The 22,235-nt window shown below is 43.7% G+C and overlaps 1 protein-coding gene across 1 annotated transcript in view; it reads left to right on the top strand.

Moving 5' to 3' along the window:
* Positions 1-22,235, top strand: part of DNAH11 (dynein axonemal heavy chain 11) — a 3,007,685-nt gene that overhangs the window by 1,217,632 nt on the left and 1,767,818 nt on the right. The window lies entirely within an intron of this gene.

Raw genomic sequence — 22,235 nt, forward strand, 5'->3', positions numbered from 1 at the left:
AATATACAGTTGCCTACACCAGATTAGTTGGAAACTCTGTTGTGCACTACACAATATTCTAAATTCTTGACTTTAAGTTTCTGACTTTCAACTTTCACTCGGCAGTCATTAAATGAAAGAAAGGAAGGGCACATCTGCCCTGTGCCTTATATTCACAGCTGCAGGCCTCAGCTGGAAGTCGGTGGCACTTCTAACCTGGATTAGCTCTGAACATTAACAAGCAGAATGTGAGAGGCGATTTCCTGTGCTTGGAGATTTAATCCAACCTGACTATTCGCTCAGCGCCACAACTCTTTTATTTTGGTGAATTGTTCTGCAGCTAAAATGACTTCTGTATCTAGTTGGTGGCCAAACAAAGCATAATTGCTGTGTGCGAGATAGAAATGCATTTGTAGAGCACCAAAAGAGCTTTCAACCTTATATATTCTCGAATATTAATTGTTATTTCATTTAGTAAGACATTTCAGTAACGCACAAGTTCTACCAACCAAATCTTTTTAAAATGTTCATGGCCCTTTATTCCTGGGTGAAAACGCACGGTATCCAGCTGTATCACAAAGACTGCACTGGAGCAATTTAAAACCAAAATGTTCAGTTTACATGGATTACACTAGTGCTATGTTGCATCAATATTTCAATAAACTGGAGTCAAAATTTGTTTTTTTCCTGTCTTTTGGTGTAAATGTTATTTCTACAACTGTTAGTGGAAATGTTAGTTTACAATTAGTCCAATTACCTCAAGAAAGTGAGACAAATGTAACCAACCTACCATACGCCCTTCATGACTTAAACTAAGCAGATAAAAAGTTGCCTAATTGGCACCATCACCGATGTGAACTGTATAATCTAGACATTTTGAGGAAAAATTGGACCATGCAATCTATGCATCCCTGTCAGTAAAAAAATCCTGAACTATGCAAAAAGCAACGTGCACCTTATTTTCAAATAACACTGGATGTGGGAAGTATACTTTCCAATAATTAACAGTGCATAGACCTGCACACCAATTTCCACCTACATATGCCATTGTGAACCTCCTTCAGATTACGGTGCAAAGTCTAAAAATGTAGTGCAAATGGTTGTTTACAGGTTCTTGCACTTTTGTGTTTGGGGTTTACAAACACTAGGATTTAAATTTGAATACAGTGTCATAACTCATAGTACAAGGAAATAGCTAGAAAATTAAAATAACCCCCTCTTGAACCAAATCTTTAATCGCAACGAGCATTAAAGGTAAATAAGCAGGAACCCTTCCCTTCACCCCTTCATACTCCTTCCATCCATCCTTTCACCCTTCTGTCTATTCATCTGACAATCTCTTCATCTTTCTACCCACATATCCATTAAGCCACCATCCCTTCATCCACCCTTTCATACTTTTATACATACATCCTTCCACACATCCACCCATCACTATATCCACATATGCATCTAGCTATCCTTCCATCCTTCCTTCCACCCTTCCAGTCTTCCCAATCTGTCCATTCTTCAGCTCTCAATCGTCTTTCAACTATCCTTCCTTTCACTCTTCTGTCCTACATTTCACCCTTTCTTGCTTATTTCCTAACTTTCTTTAACCTTTCCTTTCTACTCTCGTTCTTTTTTTCCTCCTTCTACCTACCAATCATTTGTCTCATCTTACTTTTTCTTTCTAACATTGTTTCTCATCAGCATCTTTTCAATTTTTCCCTTCCTGTGTTTTCCCCTATTCCCATCTTTTCTCTTTCTATGTTTCCTTTGCTGTGCATGTCAGCCCACCTCCCACACCCCTCTGTCATAAAACTTCCTACTTGTGTTATTTACGAGCATTTTATCTGCAGAAAAGTCCCATGGAAAACTATATTTTATTGGGGCCCGGTTCAGCAGCCCATGAGATCCAGTGGCAGCCCCTTCTTAAGCTGCTGAAGTAGGGAGCTCATAATACCACTGTCCTAGGATATCCCTTCCTACATGGGGATTCAAGTCTCTCGGATCTGAAATAACACCCCCAGCCACGATAACCACTCTGGCGGAGTGTGCTATATTCTAGTAATATCATATATGGAGCATTTGCACGAATAAAGTTTTTACCTACTCGTGTGGACCAATATAGTTTTAGAGCAACTCGCCCAATTAACAGCCATTTGTCTTACCTCTCTCTGGCTTAAACACACAGATGTCTCGATTTACAGTGAATAATGTTAAAAAAATTGAATTTGAACTTAAAATCCTTTTATTGACGCAGTCTCTACCCACGATGGTGTAATTTTGCATATGAGTAAAAATCCATAACGAGTCTAATATGAGAGGAGATTTGAAAATTAAGTGGGTGTTTTGTGTTATGTTGTAGCTTTCCTTTTGGAAAAGGCAGGCGTTTTTAGGATGACAGCAGTAACAGGAAGACAGTCGGCATAATCAGATGAACTAAAAACAGGTGTCGCCGCGTTTAATTTGCACTGCATAACAAACAGATTGAACTACCAGTTCCAGTAGTTTCAACAGATTTGTTTGCAGTCAGATTTTAATATGTGCGGTGCTTTCTCCTTTTCCCTGCGCGTGGGTTTCAGATGGCGGCATTTCCCAGTCTGCTTGTCAAGTGTTTGCTCACACAGTCGCGGCTGGGGGGTGTGGGGGGGAGAGGGAGGGGGGTGTCGCGCACAGGGGGGGAATGAAATATATTAAGCAAAAAACTTACCTGAGTCACAGCCGGTCCACGCCACCTCTCGGACCTCTGCTCGACTGCGCCCCTGGGCGCCTTCACGAACGGCACTGGAGGGGCCTGCCAACCCCTCTCAGCCAATCCTGGCGCTGCCAGCAGCGCCAGGATTGGCTGACGGCACAGCTCACGCTACGCCCGCCGCCTGCCCATTAGGAGACCGAGGGGCTCCTAATGGGCATGCGCAAGCCAGTGCAAACACAAGTGCGCATGACTGGGCACGGGTGAAAATTCGCCCTCCGTCCCCACTCATGCGCACTTGTGCTGCTGCCTGTTGCCCCTGGTCTGACAATCATGTTAGTCAACATGACGCCGGACCGCCCACCCCCTTCAGACTCTGAAGGGGTGGGCGGTCCGACGTCATGCTGACTGACATGATTGTCAGTTGGTTCTCCCTCGGAGTCTTGAGTTTACTTAAGTTTGGAAACGCCGATGGAGCTTCGGGCGGGGGGGCTATGCCCCAACGCCCCCAATGCACGCACCGCCACTGCCAACAACATGCCCCCACAATGGAGCACACACGGTTCTGTTACAATTGTTTTTAATTATTCCAGGCAAACGCATTTCGGCGATTCCCGCCTTTATCAATGCCTTCATTACTGAATTTTTCTAGGCTCCACATATAAACATCATTATCCTTTTCCCATTGGATAGTCTGGATGCCGTGATGGAAAGTGGACTACGGGTAAAGTTTTCCACTATCCATGCCCGTGTCAGCCATTTTGAACTCTCCCTTGTTCTTAGTAGAATTCCTGCCACAATTGTGCATATTAAATTGATAAGGCATCTTAGTAGACAAATTAAATGCAGGCAAGACTTTAGTGGGTACAGGTAAGTTCCATCACATAATGTGGGCTCGAACCCTCGCCCTGCCGTGATCCGACCTACAACTGTGTCGCGTTCGCTGGAGTAGGAGCTTTGTCCAAATTTCCATCACTTTGTAGTTTCGACCTTGTGTCATCGAGCGCTCAGCTAGAGAAGTTAGCGGCGGTTCATGCAGCCAAAATATTTTAACAACAAATGCCCCAGTATACTGCCGAACATCTTCATGGGCGGTGCTTCCTCCGTGACCGTGTATATTTACACCAACAACATGCCCCCACCAAGGAGACAATGGAGCACACACTGTTCCGGTTATATATATATATTAGAAAATAGTGTGTAAGTTGATACACACATCTTTAATGTAGAGTAATAGACAATGAGACGAGATAATCAAGAAGTGATTAACTTTTTTTGTTATATAAAAACATGAAACTGACTATTTAATACAAAGTTATATACCTTTCTGCTTTTTCAAATTTAACCACATTTTTTTCACTTTTACACTCGGGCATTGTTTTCGCTTTGTTTTCATATTCGCAGTTTGGTTACAGAAGGTTGCAATACAATTTGTCAAACTCTTATGTTAATGATTGTTTAGGCCACAAAATTTAGGAAATATGAAGTTAACTTACCACGCACCATAGCTTAGTTTCCTTTTTTGATATATTACCCCAAAATCAGATTTCATGTCATTAAGGACATTTGCGAGTTGTTTGAGAGAACAGGTAGGTGGGCTCAGGACAAAAAACTTTCCACTCGTTTATTTTCTACTGCCAAACCACCTGTCCAGTGTTATGTCTTAGACGTTTTCCCAATGTATGTGGATGAGTAAACCAAAAACAATCAAAAAGTGCGCGCATTAGTGGGATGTCGAGCTAAGATGGCACTAAGTGGTTGAGCTCCCACTCCGAGCGACCTGCCACGGTCAAAATCCTGCCCCCCCCCACCCACTGTGACCTCCTTATTTGTCATGGCACCAGGGACAACCTTAAAAAGGCAGCCCTGTGGTGATAACACCCTGCTTTGCCACGAGCGTCCAGCCCAACAGGGGGCTGCAAATCCAAGATGGCGGCCGGCAAGTAGCTATAGCCCAGAAGTTCAGATTGGCATGGAATTCTCCTTGCCCTCCTTCTACCTGTCTGTAGAATCCTGAGGCCACCAATATTCCTCTTCTTATAGCCAGACCTTAGCAGGGGAGAGTCCACAGATGAGCGGCGGCTGACTGCAGATATATGTATTGTTGCCTGAGTAGATATGTCGTCACATAGACATGGACATAATATTCGGGACCAGTCATTCGTGTTAGGGAACGATATCATTCTAAAAAAATTGCCTAGGCGAAAACTGGTCAACAGCATCCTATCGTAGCCTCCTTTTACTGTTGCAAGACATTAACAATTGATTATCTCTAATGGTTGGTTTTATTAAATCCGTAGCGAGTCTGTTGGTCTCCAAAAATTTCCAAGCAAGCGATTTTTAAAGATTTCCTTGGGATTAAAGTAATACTGGCCGGATTAAAAATGTATTCTGGGTGACCCAAATCAACCATGACATTTTTAACTTATCTAAGACACGGGATGTGAAACACCCGTTGCAGTTTAAGACAATCATTTAGCATGTCCCGATTAAGGCCAGTGGTAGTACTAGACCATATCTTATGCCATAGTAAGACTGGTTGTATTTTAATTACGTCTGATATATATGGAAAACCAAGCTCCACATGGCAAATAAATGTGGCACTGCTATTGGGGACCGCTAATAAATATTGCAAGCAAAACATTTTCAATTAGCTTTAGAGGTTGTGAGTCAGTGTATCCCCAGATGCAGGCTCCATACATGGCTATTGAGACACATTTTGCTTTATAGATTTCTATCAATTCAGCAATTGGTCGCTTGCCCAATTTTCTTGCAAAGATCACCAGTGCTAATGTCGCTTTTGCAAATAATAGTTTTCTAGATAGTATTGCATTTGACCAAGAGCCACTTTACACTATTGTTACGAAACTTCATGACATATGCTTTAGAAGGGTTTATTTGGAGGCCTAAATTAGACATGAAGGTTACAAAGGTAGAAACAACCCTCTTTAATCCTCTTTGTGTACGGGACAATAGAACAGCATCATCCACGTATAACAATACAGGTATTGGGCGGTTTCCAATATATGGAAAGTCCTGGCATTCACTGATTAATGCTAGTCCTAGTCCATTTATAAACAAATTAAAAAAGAAAGGTGGATAGCGCGCAGCCCTGTCTTACTCCCTTCCTGATTTTAAATTTAGAACTACACTCTCCTGAACCTCCATATCGAACACTGGTCTGTGCATCTTGATATAACTGCTTCAGAAAATTTACAGGTTGGATTTCCACACCCGTGTCCTCTAGGATTTACTATAGTTTACTGTGGCGGACGCAATCAAATGCCGAACTTAAGTCGACAAATGCCAAAAAAAGATTCCCACGTTTGGACTGCGAATATTTACCCCAAATTATATTTAAATTTAGGCCTTGTTCGATGGTACCCAGTCCTTCACGGAATCCACATTGCAATTCCGATATTACCCCCACGTCCTCAGCCCACGTCTTTAGTCTGTTTAGTATGATTCGACCAGCCACTTTTACGAATGAATCTAAAAGGGAAATTGGTCTATAACAGATAGGATCGTCACTATCTCCCTTTTTAAAAATAGGAACCAGGATTTATTCTGACCAACAAGGGATAAAGCCCTGTTTGCAACAGGCTTTTAAAACAGAGGCCAATAATGGGCCCCAAAGTAATGAATTTGATTTGTATAAATCCACTCACACCCCATTAGGGTCAGGGGCTTCCCCTCCCGCACTTTCCTTAATTGTGCAAATAACTTCCTCCACCTTAAAATCAATCTCGATTGGGAGAAGATTTGCTGTCCGAGTTTCCAGGGCTTGACTGGTGGTTGCCAGCGATGGTGTACTAGCATGATCATTATAAAGTTTAGAAAAATGTGTCACCCATTAGTCCTCACAGATAGTTGTCTCTATCTGGGGTGGATTTTTACGGGCCAGGAAAGGAGCATTCACAGCTTTGCAGAAGCCAGAATTAACTCGAAGTTCAGAGGCTTCTTCAAGGGCCCCCCATGCTTCCAATCTTATGGCCCCTTGAAGAACCGGGGTTTAACCCAGCGGCGTCAGGGGCGCGCCTAAGATCTTCGAGTTCACCTGTCTTGGTATACAGAGACACGGAATACTTCTGGATGGCATCAGAGACCATGTTTATTAGCTGCAGCTAGTAACAGTGATCCTAGAAATACATCACGGTGTAAATTCTCAGGAGACTGCTCATTTTACTAAGGCGAGAAGTCTCCTTTTATACCCAATATTCACATTATAAATGTACACCCACTGCACAAAATTCTAGCCAATAAAATACATTTTCAAACAAAGTGTCACATAACAAAAACTCAATTTACAGTATCCCAACCCAAAAGTTAATTATTAGGAATGTCCCAAATTCAATCTCCACAAGCCGGACAAACCTATAATTGAAAGCATAACCCATGCAATGAAGAAACATAAAAAAAGAAATGGTAACAGATGCTGAACAAGATAAGGCATGTGCAAGGAATCTAAAAGTTAACGATGTCCTGAACATTGATTGGCAATCTCAGACAAAGATCGATCAGGGAAATTGGCTTTGCGGGGTCAGTTTCAGGTGCAGAGGTCAGTTTCTTACAGTTCATTTCAGAGTCAAAAAGAAACCTAGTTAATGTATACACGAACTAAGAAGGCCAGGCCACTTTATTCGCCAGGCTACCTTCACAGGCCTACGTGAGGGCAACACGAAAGGGTGGCACAGAACAAAATGGAGTCAGACTCGAGAATTACAGAACCTCAGACCCTCCTTTTGCCTTTACGTAGGCAATAACCTAAGACTCATGTTAATCTGAATCTAGGTCTATGTCGATATTCATTAGGTCATCAAGGTGTTGCTGTAGCATCATCTTATTATTCTCTACTTCTCTCGGGACAGGTCTCCGAACACACATAGTAGCACAAAGACTACAAATGGCGGGACCACACTGGATGCAAAGACAACAAGAGAAAAGGATGGTTAAAACCATACCAGGGAATGTCTAAATCTTCCATCCCCATTTGGACAGCAGTCCCCAAAACCATCCCGTCAATGACCAGTCTCCTTCGTCTACATGGATAGACTCAGAGATTTTATACAACCTAGAGATGGCTTGGTACACTGTAGGGGCATTATCTGGTATGTAAACACAGCAACTGGATCCAATCAATTTACATACTCCTCCTCGATCTGCAAGTATGATGTCTAATACCATACGGTTCTTCAAAGTCATAAGACGGTCCGCTTGAACCTCAGCTGTAACATTACTAAGAGCACCTGCTGTCTCATTAATAGTAGCTTCAACAACGCGGACAAGCTGTCGAATATGCATACTATTGATCATAGGACCCCAAAAGGTCAAGAAGCCCTTGAAGAAAACATCCTTCTTCGTGTGCTGCGGTATCTTCCTTATTGAAGACACCTCTACCATATCTTGTTCTATGATAGTCTGAAGCAATAGTGTATGTAGGGGGAAGTAGAAACGCCACATAACACGTTCCTGAAAAATTAGGTGGCAACCATGTGTAGGCTCTGTCATGACAAACAAAATATGTGCCTTTAGCTGGCACAAACGGTGGAGAAGTCCGAGATGAATAGACATAGGTTTGAGCACACACACTCTTACCTAGCTGAGCTTTCGGATTCCGACCATTACCTTGAAAACAAAAGTGGCCTCGGTGGGGCACAATCCAAATAGGGGGAGACCTTTTTCGTCTCTCCTTCTCTGTCAAACTGGTACTATATCCAGTCACGTTCCAACCAACGTAAGCCTGCACCTCATCCTTAGGGATACCATTATATGCATCAATATCTTGGATCATAGCTACTATTCCCCTTATTAAGGCACTATTGCTCGAGTTATCTTTAAGGGAACGTAAGGGGCGTACCTCATTTGCATAGATAAACATGGTCTGAAAAGCCCACACAGACCCATTAAAAGAAAAAGGCAAAACCAAATATGGCATACCTTTATCTGTCGTATGAGGCATAAGACCACAAACCCAACAATTAGTGGTATTTACTACTAACTGATACTGATGCAACAACTGTATAAACGAGTTGTTGACAAATTCTGATCTCCTTGTCTGTTCATGTTCAGGCAACGTATAAAACTGGTGCAAAGAAACAGTAGTGAAAGAAAGCATAGGTTGGGAGGTGGGTGCAGATGTCTGTTGTGTAGCATAGACAGTCCAACCCACACAAGCTAATGTGATACTTCAAAACATCAAAAAGCACAATATTATAAAACATTTGCTATGTATCAATGTACAAAATCTTATCTTAAGATCTATTCTCTCAACATCTCTTTCAGTTACAACAGACTCCATCCTCTAACGTGCTGCTCGCGGCAATTTTCCTTCTTCACTAAAGTGTGCGTCCAGGCATCCTAGACGTCCCTAGAACCGCAGACCTTTCGTCAATACGCGGGCAACCCCTTAAGTTCTCATACCGCGACCCTGCAGCTGAACCCGGATGGTGGTTCGAAAAAGAAAAATAGTCTCTTGTCTGAAAGAGTGTAATTCACAAAAAAATTCAAATGTTATTTGTCCTTTTTAGACCTTAAGTTGTAGCGTTCTTTACCAGGCACAGTTTGATCCTGAAAGAGTGTCTCTGGGTGCGTAGTATCATAGCTTCTTGCAAGACTTTATCATCCGCACATTCCAGATGTGCATCGCTAAAAGGTAAAAATCTCGGAACCCTTTCACTCTCGGAATCGGCAATACCTTCCCGGACCCACTTATCGTACGGTAAGGGCAAAGGTATCTTCTTACAATGGGTACCATGTACCCAGTTTTTCTTGCCGAACACCTTAATAGAATTCCGAGTTAATAACAGGACTTGGTATGGACCGGTCCCTCTTGGTTCCAAGTTCTTTGACCTCTGGAAATTCTTGGTTAGAACCCAGTCGCCAGGTTGAATCGTGTGGCCTGCATCTACAGAAACTGAAGGCAAAGTGTCATGGACCTGTTGGTGAAGAACACGCAATTTAGCAGTCAAATCATGTAAGTAGTCAACCAACATAGGGTACTCGATATCACTGTACTTCTTAGGCCTCGGCACACCCCAGACATTCGCCGGGTGTCCAAAAACAATCTCGTATGGGCTAAGTCCTACGCGAGAATTTACTGTCGTTCTCGTGGACAAAAGTGCCAGTTGTAAGGCATCAGGCCATGTAAGACCAGAGCTCGCTTGCACCTTGGCCAACTTCAGCTTCAGAGTGCCATTATAGCACTCGACCAGGCCTGCTGACTGGGGGTGATTCGCAGCGTGAAATTTCTGTTTAATACCCAGACCCGCACATACTTTCTTCATAATCTGACCCACGAATTCACTTCCATTATCACTCCATACCATCCTCAGCAAGCCATATCTGGGAAAGAATTCTTTGAGCAAAACCTTGGCTGTAGACAAGGCAGTATTATCCTTTATGGGGTAGGCCTCTATCCATCTGGAAAAGGCACAAACAACCACAAGGACATACTTCAAGTTATTGCATCTTTCCATATGAATATAGTCTATCTGCAGCACCTCGAACGGATACGTTGGAGGAGCAAAATGACCCGCTGGAGTTGGGGTTCCCTTTCCAGGATTATGCATCAAGCAAATCATGCAGTGTTTAACCAAATTCTCAGCACACTTAGGAATTCCACCATTCTGCCATACTGGAGCCAACAACTTACAAATCCCTTTTGAACTAATGTGAGCCAACCCATGAGCCATTAGTAACCACCGGAAGCACATATGCATCCGGCAACAACCATCGTTGCTGCTCTGACAACTCAACCCAACAGCCTGTTGAATCCAACATTCCCGTACTCTCTCTCCACCTACTCAATTCTTTCTCAGTAGCTTCTGCCTGAATCATCTTCACACTTTCTGTTCTATCTTCACACATTCCTCCTTCCACAACCCATCTGGCAGGACCTGCAACATACATCCGACTAGTCACATCTTTCGCCGTTTCTCTCGCTACTTCATCTGCAAACGCATTCCCTTGACCCACATCATCCGTAACCTTCTTATGCGCACTACACTATCGCAATTTGGGTCGGCAAAGTAAGTGATTCAAGAAGTTCACTCACTAATTGTCCATGCTGAATTTTCGTACCATGGGAAGTAAGAAATCCTCTCTCTTTCCACAAGCGACAAACTATGAGCCACGCCAAATGCGTATTGGCAATCAGTATAAACATTCACTCTCTTTCCTTTTGACAACACACACGCTCTAGTCAATGCTATCAACTCCGCTGCTTGCGCTGAATTCTGTGCAATACGTGCTGTTTCAACAATCGTGTGCAAAGTTGTGACAGCATATGCTGCAGTCGTCTCTCCATTCGGAAGCTTAAAGCACGAACCATCTACCCATAGGGTACCATCAGGATTCGAAGAGGAGTATCTTTCAGATCAACTCTACCCTTCGTTTCCTCCTCTGTCCGGAGAAAACAGTCATGCTGTTCCTGAGCATCTGTCTCTACAAAAATCGGCAACAATGTAGCTGGATTCAATATGTTGCACCGCTTGATGTGCACGTGGCTAGCCAAAAGCGTCAACTCATAACCTGACAAACGCGCACTGGTAAGATGTTGAGACTTCGTTCTATTCAATAGGGTATCCACTGCATGTGGGACCATCACAATCAATGTATTATCCAATACCAAACCAGCAGACTGTCGGATAGAAACAGCTGCTGCCGCTGTAGCTCTTAGACAACTAGGCAACGCCCTAGCTACTGGATCTAAAGTAGCTGAAAATATGCACATGGGCGCTGCTTGTCTCCAAATAGTTGCGTCAACACTGACAACGCACAACCTTCTCTCTCGTGTACATAAAGTGTAAAAGGTTTACTGTAGTCGGGGGTACCCAACACCGGAGCAGAACACAATGCATCACGCAATTCGGAAAAACTCTTCTGACATTCGTCAGACCAAGGAAGAGGGTGTGGTGTGTCCTTAAGAGTAAGTGCCAACAAAGGTTTCGCTATCAAAGAAAAATTATGAATCCACTGTCTACAATACGAGGTGATACCTAAGAAGGCGCGCACCTCTCTCTGTGTACATGGCACAGTCATTTGGGCAATCGCTTGAATACGCTCTGGGGTCAATCGCCTTCCCTCCTTCGACAAGAGATGACCTAAGTAGGTCACTTCTTGGCGGCAATACTGCAACTTCGAAGGTGACACTTTATGATGAAGGTCAGACAGGTGTCGCAACAAAGAAAGAGTAACTTCTTTACAAATCTCTCCATCATCAGCAGCAACCAACAGATCATCAACATACTGGATAAGAGTAACACCAGAAGGCAATGCAAGAGTATCAAGCTGAGTTTTCAAAGCCTGACTGTAAATGGAGGGACTCTGACAATAACCTTGAGGAGCGCGCTTAAACCGGAAACTGCGGCCTCCTAAAGAGAAGCCAAAAATATCCCTACTTTCCTCAGCAATCGGAATACTGAAGAAAGCGTTCTTCAGATCAATAACAGAAAACCAAGCAGCTGAGGCAGGGATCATAGTCAATAAAGCAGTAATGTCCGGGACAACAGGAAACTGTGGCACAACGATCTTATTGACCTCTCGGAGGTCGATCACAAACCGATACACAGGTGGCTGAGAAGAGTCAGTACGCTTAAGGACAGGCAGAACAGGACTGTTACACACATTACCTCTTGTTTCTTCAACCACACCTTTCTCAACCAAATCATAGATAATCGCTAAAAGAGCTCTTTCGCCATCACTGGAAATTTTGTACTGGGGAATGAGAGGTAATTTAGCATTCAACTTAAGGGTAACAACGTAGGGTGGAATCTGCAAGAGACCAACATCATTGGGACCTGTAGCCCAAAGTGTATCAGGGAGAGAACGCAGTTCCAGTGGAAGGCGATCCTTAGACTGATACATCAGGGAAATCACTTTCTTACCCACCGTAAGATGTACTCCCGAAGGAGAACAATGTAATGTTGCATGCAATCTTTTCAACAAGTCCAAACCCAACAGATTCTCGCCACAGCCCGTCGTTAGAATAAGGGGAGCCTCCAATTCACAGGGACCAATAGAAAGGGGCAAAGGACAAGAAACCGGATTACGAACTGGGGCGTTATAAAATCCTACTGAAACATTGGTCAAGCCAGACAAAGGTGCGCCGGGGAGTTTAGAGTGCATGATAGAACTCTTTGCTGCACCAGTATCTAAAAGAAAAGGTTCTGCCACACCTGATGTAATCACTTCAACATAAGGTCCACTCTGGTCTACTGGAACTGACACTACTCCATCCCTTTGTCCATGGCTGTCCTAACTATCATTAAAACCAGCACTCTCACTTCCAACATAATAATCATCAGTGTAGTACTGAGCGGACTGGACGGTCGGAACATTCTGTTGGTCAAAATAATTCATAGAATTCTGAGGGAAAAAGGAACGTTCATTCTGGGGAAACGTACCACGTCCTCTACCCCTAGGTACTTGTTGGAAACCACCACAACCTCTCAGACCAGACATACCATTCGCACGCTGTAGCAAGATCGGGCAACTATTCTTGAAGTGACCTTCTTCTTTACAATAAGCACACTGTTTAGGGCCTAGATGGAGTCGCGAAGCAAAAGACTCAGGCTTCTGCAACAGTTTCTGAAACTCTGGGTGTTGCTGAAACTGGGAAGGTTGCTGAAACTGACGCTGATTAGGGCGAGGCGGATAAGCCTGCTGCAGAAGAACTTTCGTTTTTAATTCTCTAGTCTTCTTCTCTACTTTATCCTTCTCATCTTTATCTCTATTCTCATAGTATTGTGCAGTAGCCAATATCTGAGCTGAAGAAGAAACAGCCCATGAACTCTGAGTCCTTTAACTTATTAGAAAGTTCAGGAAGTAAATTAAAAACAAACTTATCTACAAACAACCTCTGACCACCTTCTGTACTCATATCCTGACCACTATGATCAATGAATGTTTCCTCAAACCTAGTGAAGAAATCAGACACGCTCTCGTCTTTCTTATGTTTGCATGCTGCTAACTTGTCCCAATTCACCCGCAGAGGAGGCATCATAGTTTTCATTAAATTAATAATCCTACCAGGTAGTTCAGCAACTAAGGGTTCAGGTTTGGCACCTCCTACCTGCCGACCATCTGCAGCAGTAATATTAACCCACGTATCTCCTAACTCTGGCGCGTGATCCTCGAGACAGATCTTCGCCCACAAGGGTTGAGGAACTACATTACCCATCAACATATCTATGTCAGCTAAATTCATAACACATGCATCAACTGTCTGAGACAACTCCTTATAATAACCAGCAGGATTTTTACGGGGGTCAGGCAAAGTCTGCTTAAGAGCCAGGACCTCAGCTCTCTTCCAAGGGACATGCACCCACACTCGCTGAAAATGAGCCGGTGCAGCCGCAATACCATGAGCGGCATCAGCCACAACTGCCTCTCTCCATACAGGGGGGGAACCTCTCTCATAGGATACTGCTTCACTTTTCTCCTAATAGAAGGGTCAGGTTCGAACAATGACTGAGGTGGAAGTCTAGACCTAAAAGTGAGTAGTGTCTCTACCGCTTCCTCAACATTGGAACCCACTATCGTCCCTTTAGCAAATTCAGACTGAACATTAAGCAATTCCAGTGGAATTGAACCCAACTCATTATCTTCCCACTCCTGACGAAGAAAAGTACACATGACATCAAAAACATACCTTTGTTTTGGTGCCTCCCACTGTAGGAAGATATCCATAACCACTTGTGGACTGTACTTGGAGGTATTCGAAACCCATCTACGAACAAGGAGATCTAACACTGCCCACTCTTCGGGACCAGGGAGCTGACTACGTCTCTGCTTACGTTCAGAAACAGGGGTCATATTCAGTGACCCAAAGAAAGGAGACAAAAGACTAGTGACAGTCTCAGTCATTCGTTGCCAAGCAGAAGGAGAAGAAGTTGACAGGAGGACAGGAGACAAAGTGTTTTGAGGTGACAGAGACGTAGGGACAGAAATAAGAGAAGTCAAAGATAAAGGAGTGTAAGGCAAAGGAGTTTGAGGCAAGGCTGGCGGCCCTGGAGGGGGCTGCGCCGGGGGAGGAAGAACCACCTGTGAAGCAATGGGTGGCTGAACAACAACAAGGGGTTGAACGACAACAAAGGGTGCAACAACTGGAGGTAACGGAGGTGCAGTAGCACCCTGCACATAAGGGGGTGGTAATCTCAGTAAATGTGACATCATAGGATCCTTTTCAGGGTCTACAGTCACATTTGAAAGGGGAGGTGGCAAAGCCGGGTAACATTTGTCAATGGCCATGCAATGTTGTCTATCTGACACTTCAATCGCACGATCTAATTCATCTTCCTTAAACTGCCTAGCAGTTTGCATTACCGATATATTCCTTTCCTTCCTATCTCTCTTAGCTTGCTTAATTTCTCGCTGTTTGGCTTCCTTACGCCAAAGGCGGAAAGAGTCAAACATCGCCGGCCGGGCTTTCTTCTTAAATAGTGCAACTTCTAGGTTATCTAAAACATCTGATTCAAAACTACCATGTTGGGGCCATCGTAAAACACCATCTTTCCTTGTATAACGGACCCATACTTCATTAAAGGTAATGGGACCTACACCATGCTTTGAATAGAGCTCATAAGTTGGAGTTCCAACCGGAGGTATCGGACACGAATCCTCCAATCGGGAATCCCTATTACAACTACAACAAAACCATTTCCTAAATTTGCTAAAACCAGGCATCTTTTAGCTCACTAGTCTTGCTTCAAACTTCAAGGGGTTATCAAAAATGATACACTCGCAAATATACGAACCACCCGGCTTCGACTATTGCAATGGCCGAATCAAAACCAAGAAACAAAACAAAGTCGTGGGAGCGACCCGCTTATACTTAACCAAAATGTCTGTCACGCCACCAGAAGACCGTCTAATGTCTCGCCTTACAAATCATCACAAGAGGGTCCAAGACAGGGCGACAGTCAGGGCAGCAGTCCTTCGCAGCCATCGGAAAGGGGAAGCCTCGCAGAAAAAAACCTTCGGTCCACGTCGACATGCAGGAGTCGATGAAGTGGCGGCCATCCTCCAGAATTTCCTCACAATCTTCGGGCTTGGACCAGTACCGCTGAAGTCGCCCCATGTTGGGCGCCAGTTGAAGAACCGGGGTTTAACCCAGCGGCGTCAGGGGCACGCCTAAGATCTTCGAGTTCACCTGTCTTGGTATACAGAGACACGGAATACTTCTGGATGGCATCAGAGACCAAGTTTATTAGCTGCAGCTAGTAACAGTGATCCTAGAAATACATCACGGTGTAAATTCTCAGGAGACTGCTCATTTTACTAAGGCGGGACGTCTCCTTTTATACCCAATATTCACATTATAAATGTACACCCACTGCACAAAATTCTAGCCAATAAAGTACATTTTCAAACAAAGTGTCACATAACAAAAACTCAATTTACAGGATCCCAAACCAAAAGTTAATTATTAGGAATGTCCCAAATTCAATCTCCACAAGCCGGACAAACCTATAATTGAAAGCATAACCCATGTAATGAAGAAAAATAATAAAAGAAACAGTAACAGGTGCTGAACAAGATAAGGCATGTGCAAGGAAACTAAAAGTTAACGATGTCCTGAACATTGATTGGCAATCTCAGACAAAGATCGATCAGGGAAATTGGCTTTGCGGGGTCAGTTTCAGGTGCAGAGGTCAGTTTCTTACAGTTCATTTCAGTGTCAAAAAGAAACCTAGTTAATGCATACATGAACTAAGAAGGCCAGGCCACTTTATTCACCAGGCTAACTTCACAGGCCTATGTGAGGGCAACACAAAATGGTGGCACAGAACAAAATGGAGTCAAACTCGAGAATTACAGAACCTCACCCTTTGCATGCTTTAAGGGCAGTTTTGTATGCCTTTCTGGCCGTCTTAATTTCATGCTGGTCTCTAGCTGGTTTGTGTAGTGCAATTTTCAGGGCTGTATGGGGTTTAGGGCAATTTGTATCAAACCAACCCGTCTTTTTAGTGTGAAGCTTTTTATGTTCTACTAGCAAATTCCTCTTTATCTCAGAAGAAATTTTAAAAAAGCAATTCAATATATCAGAGTCTGCTGCAGTCTCATTAAGACATACTGAGAAATCAGGTTTGCAATGATTAACAAGGGTCTTGGTGAATAATAATGGATCTATCCTGGACCACCAGGTTGCATATCCATTACGTTTACTTAGGGCAATATCCTGTACTAGGTGATCAGAGTGGCCTCTTTATATTTAGCATGTTAGATGGGAGATCTATAGAGATGTGTTGCAGGGATTCAGCTCATGCACAGAACTATGCGCAGGAAACCAGGACCTCAGTGAATTGTGGTGTGCCAAAAACTCACCTCATTACCCAGAACCCCTATCCGACCAGCATCAGTGTCCCATTCATTATCCATATTCTCTCGGAGGTCCCAATGTATAGACAACCCAGAACAAGCGACTTAGAGTACTCTCAGGAATGGTGGGAATCAGAAATACCTGTTCGTTATTATTCTCATATCAGTCCACAACAAGAGTAATCAGAGACATGGTAAAGTTTAAAATGTTTATTTTATAAACAACGTGTCCTAAGATGCAGTACTTTGGCTAACATAGGCAGACAAATGATTACAATTAAAACCATCAGCATTGTTACAATACCATAGAAAATGAAGGGAGAAATCATATTACAAATGACAGTGGAATACAACCACCTTCCCTTCGCTAGTAGGCTAGTATTATTATGCTAATAGAAGGTCTCTAGGCTTGAATGGGGAACCCCATACCGTAAAGATCAGCTTAGGTGAAGCACATCACAGGATCAGCTTTGCTCTGCGCCTGGAAATGTTCTTCTCCAGAATGTGTTTCTAACGCATGCAAACAGTAATATTAAAGGCTCTCGACACCCAGGTATTTGCAGCTGTGTGCATATTATGGCTAGAGAGTGGGCCGATCAACCTGAACTCAAAAACATACATTGGCTGGCTGCTCAGAGTGTTTTGCACACAATGTTCAGACCAAGGTCGCAGTGCACGTCTAGGGATGTGAACAACAGACAGTTCTCATGTGAAGAAAAAGCATGCAAGCAGTTTTCAAATAATAACATGTCTCTGCAGTGTCGTGTGCAAAAGCAACAAAAGTGGCAAGATGGCTTTGCTAACATTTAACACGTTTATGCTAACATAGCAATGTATGCATCTAAATCGCTGCCTTCACTACACCCCCCCTTGATCGGACCACGAACAAATAGGGATACAAAAAGGAACGCAGAGTTCAAGTTCGACAGAGCGAAACCAAGTGCATGTATTGGAAATCCAAATAAAGAGGAGTGAAAGTTCGAGAAAAAAAACGTTTAAAAAAAAAAACAAAAATGAAGGGTTAAAAAGAAAATGGTAAGTCACTACACCATGCAAAGGATCAACGAGCCCAGATGTTGGAACACACAAAAAGTGTGTGGTTTGTGCAAGGGAAGCTGGACGATATTCAAGTTAATCCATCAATGTGTAAGCACAGTACGTGGCGACAGCTTCCAAGAGGAAGTCATTGGAACGAGTTGCAAAAGTGTCCACCATCCAGACTAATAAGGTAAACGAACATACATGTTCTTCGACCACTGGAGCCTCTAGCACAGTCAGAGGACAACTGACGTGTTCTTCCAGATAACTTCTTGCCAGGAAGTCACATGCTGCCGTTCCGATGTCCCAATTCCCTAGGACTCCATGTGCCACTCCACAGGCCATAATCCTAACATCAGAACAGTCCAACTCATGAGCCACTAATGGACTCATCAGTCGATCATAATCCGGGGCAGGAGACACCGAGTTTGACAAGCACAAAGCCAGAGCCCATTCGAAAGGAAAATCTAGGCAATGAAAAACAGGTTGTACGCATGTAAAGTAGGCAAACCGGAAGGATAATCCATAGACTATGCTCAGGGTAGCCAGTGGTAAAGGTCCATAATATTCAAGCATCTGGTTACGAAGATGGAGCAGCCGGGACAGGCTGTCGCGTGACACAAATTGTGCAGCCATTGCGCAGTACGCATAGCAACAGCAGCATGCCAGCCACGAGGGCAAGAATCAACGGGAGCCCTCCAAAGACGCTGGAAAAAATAGAATGAAAAAAGGCCGGTATCACACCAACGATAGTTTGGAAGGAGGTCACGAGGGCGGAGCCCACAATTTTGAAAAAATGCGCCAAGCCAGTTGTTGACGAGGCGTTAAATATAGTTTGAATCAGGGCACCAAAATGAATTGGGAGATCAGTATTTAAAAGCGCCTGCACCTCGGTACTGGTGTTGGCTACGTGAAGGACAAATGTTTCACGGGACGAAGTCAGAGCGACTTCTTTTTGAGACAATAGTGCCCTTATTCTGCTCATCTTGTTGAACTCTGCTTTCAAGGTTGGAATGGAAGGCCAGATGGATACATCCAGCCGCCCATGCGGGGGTGGGAAAAGGACATTTTTACAGCAGACTACTCTCTGTGATACAGTCACAATGTAAGGAATTCCCACTAGCATCCCACAGCAAGCCTCATTATTTAAAAGCAAATAACTACTGTTAGCTAACAACGTGAAAGAGGGTGTAATAGCTGGCACTGGAATCCCTTTCAGGACGCATGCTAAATTAGGCGCTTGCACATTGCACGCGCCATGCAATTGGATGCGCCTATAAACTACAGAGTGATCAGGTGTGGAAGAGCATTCCTCACCCTTCAAATAAACTTCTTTACCTTCTCTCATACACCTGTATGTAAATGGGAGTGACCATACTTCATGCAGGAAAGCAGTACTCAACGGTTCATATCTGCCTAGGGCATAATGCTTCATGCACAAACTGAATTTAAACAAAGGAAATGGCAATGTGATTAACCCGTGGATAAGCCACACAGCCGAGTTCAATTCGGCCACTGAGAAAGGCAAAGGTTCTAACTTTTCAATATGCAGTAATGAGCATGTTGCATCTTTTATGGACATGAATTGTTGTTTCGCAGTTAGATTAAAAGGAAGGAATAATGATGAAGTATTCATTTAGTTCCAGGGGACTTTCCCAGCTTTTAACGTTTGCAAAGTCCATGCAAACTGCATTATAGAACGCCATGATACCAAACAGACACATCATCCTGCACAATATCAACAACTGATGAAACAATATTATCTAATGTGTAAATTCTGGAAGAAAGGGTGTTAATGCTATTATCTATAACAGCTTGCACTTTTTCCATGTTGGCTTGATCAATAGCTCTCAATCTGGAAGCAGCTTCAATTTGTGATGACTTCCAAACCTCGTTATAAATAGCATACACCCATCTTTTGGACCTGCCACCCACAGGACCCTTAACAAAATCATTCAAATCTATTTTGTCATGTAATTTTGATAAATGAACTTTAACAGATGCCAAGGTGGAAAGTTGCAGCCAAGACTTGCATAACTTCCTCACAGAGTAGGTAGTAGTAGAATGAGAAGATTCAAAGCGGGGGTCTACGCGAACCTGCGTATACCCAGGCTGCAGACCCAAAAAACAATGTTGACAGGAATCTGAGCTCGTCTGCCAAGTCAACCTTCCTTCCGAATTTAATTTGGAAATAATGAATGATGTGTTAGTAATGTGTGACTGCAATGCATCAAGGGACAGATCTGTATGATTATTCCAATGTGGATAGGCATCCAGATCTGGAATAGAGGGGGAATTCAGCTTTTTAGAAGTAGCCCATCCAAAACAGGTGGTCTGAAAAATAGTCGATGAGGAGTGGGGGGCCAAAGTTCCATCAATTAGTCTGATTGTAGATCTTTATTTTAGGTAGTGTCCGTTCACAAGACGAAAAAATACCACCACAAATCCGATGGACATAAATAAAAAAATACATATGAGCATCAGCCAAATGTAAGTCCAAGAGGGAATCAAAACATTTCTTTTAAACCAAACAGCAAAAATAGAAACTTTTGATGGGGCCCTGGAAGTCATAGAGTTAGTATTAAAGGAGAAACGTGACTGGTTAACTGCGGTTGATTGTAAAACAGGCAATGTTACATCTGCAGGATAAGCATACTCAGTATCTTCAGGTAGACCACCAGCCTGTGGTAGCAGCAAAGGATCAGTAACTGTATGCATCTCGATGGCAACATCAGGCATGGTGGTAGAAGCCAGAGCCAAAACAGAATTTCTCAGCATCGCAGGGCAAGAGACCTCTGGAGTCATACTAAGAAGAATCGGCCACTCGCTGTAGTTTGACATTGTCAATGGAGATGTAACTGTTATCCTTGCGACCAGGAAGTGGAGGTAAAATTACTGTTCTTGTACCCTGCACGCCGGGCACTGGAACCGGGGCACGATAAGAGGGGCCGAACTCCTTCTTGTTCTCCACCTTCTCACAGACCAGGTCACCAACTCAAGGTAGCCAGCCGACTACCGGAATCTGAAGCGCAGCATCAGATGTGGAGGGCAAGTGTTCCTTCGCGAGACTGTCTCTGGTCTCTTGTAGACTCTGTAACACAGCACAGGGATCATATACGTCAAACGGTGCGGCAGACGCCGCCATGTCTAGACCATCAAGGTCCGGGACAAACATTTTTATGCCAAAGAGCATCATGTATGGGGTCCGCCCACCCAGAGACCTTCTAGGGAGATTATTAAGTGCATGTTGAACGTTAAACAGATAGGCAAACCAGTTCCGGCCAGTGCCTAAAACCCTAGCTGTCAAGGATTGCTTTAAGTCACGGTTCATTCGCTCCACTACACTATTACTCTCAGGTCGGTATGGAGACAAAAATTTGACTTGGACCCCAAGGATTTCATGGCTTCATTGTACGCCTTAGAGGCGAACGCAGGGCCCTGATCAGAATGAAAGGTACCACACGCAAAAATTCCCACAAAGACACGCAAATCCCTTATGACAGTATGAGCATCAGCACTCCTTTGTGGCCATACCCAAAGAAAGCGTGTGCACGAATCCACTGCAACAAAGATATACTTATACGCAGTATCAGAGGAGAAAGGACCGCAGTGATCTAGATAAACACACCCAAGTGGTTTATTAGATATGTACAACTGAGTTTGTGGTGGGCACGCAGCAGTTGAAGGTTTAATCTGCTGACAAATGTCACAATCCAGAACATAAGTGCGAGCCTGTTTATATAACCCGCGCCACCAGTAACGTTGTTGTAACAGAGTAACAGTTGCTGCAACGCTGGCATGAGCAGAGGCCATACCCTTGTGAGCCGCTGTTATCAAGGATGGTCTGCAGTCCGCGTTGGGAATCAATCTGTCACCAACGTCGTTAATTCTCACTAATGGGACGTTATCAGGACTTAAGTGATAATGGTAACAAGAAGGGAAACCTCTTGGGTAATTACTTCCCTTCTCTGTAGCAGCAATAGCTGCCAAAATGTCATAATCGATCCTACTTTTGGATCTTGTAACTGCTGCTACTAGATATGTTGCCACTGCTGTTTTCGCTGCCTTGTCAGCCAAGCTCTTGCCGACAGCATGGACACCAACTCGCTGGTGACCAAGAGTGTGAATTACATCACGAGAGGCAGATGTTCTTTAAGTTCTGTCACTCGAACCCAAAGCATTTTATGCTTAATTGTGCTACCTTTGGAATCACGATATTCAT

Source organism: Triturus cristatus, chromosome 10 (assembly GCF_964204655.1).
Source record: "Triturus cristatus chromosome 10, aTriCri1.1, whole genome shotgun sequence".
In the NCBI taxonomy this organism is placed as follows: domain Eukaryota; kingdom Metazoa; phylum Chordata; class Amphibia; order Caudata; family Salamandridae; genus Triturus; species Triturus cristatus.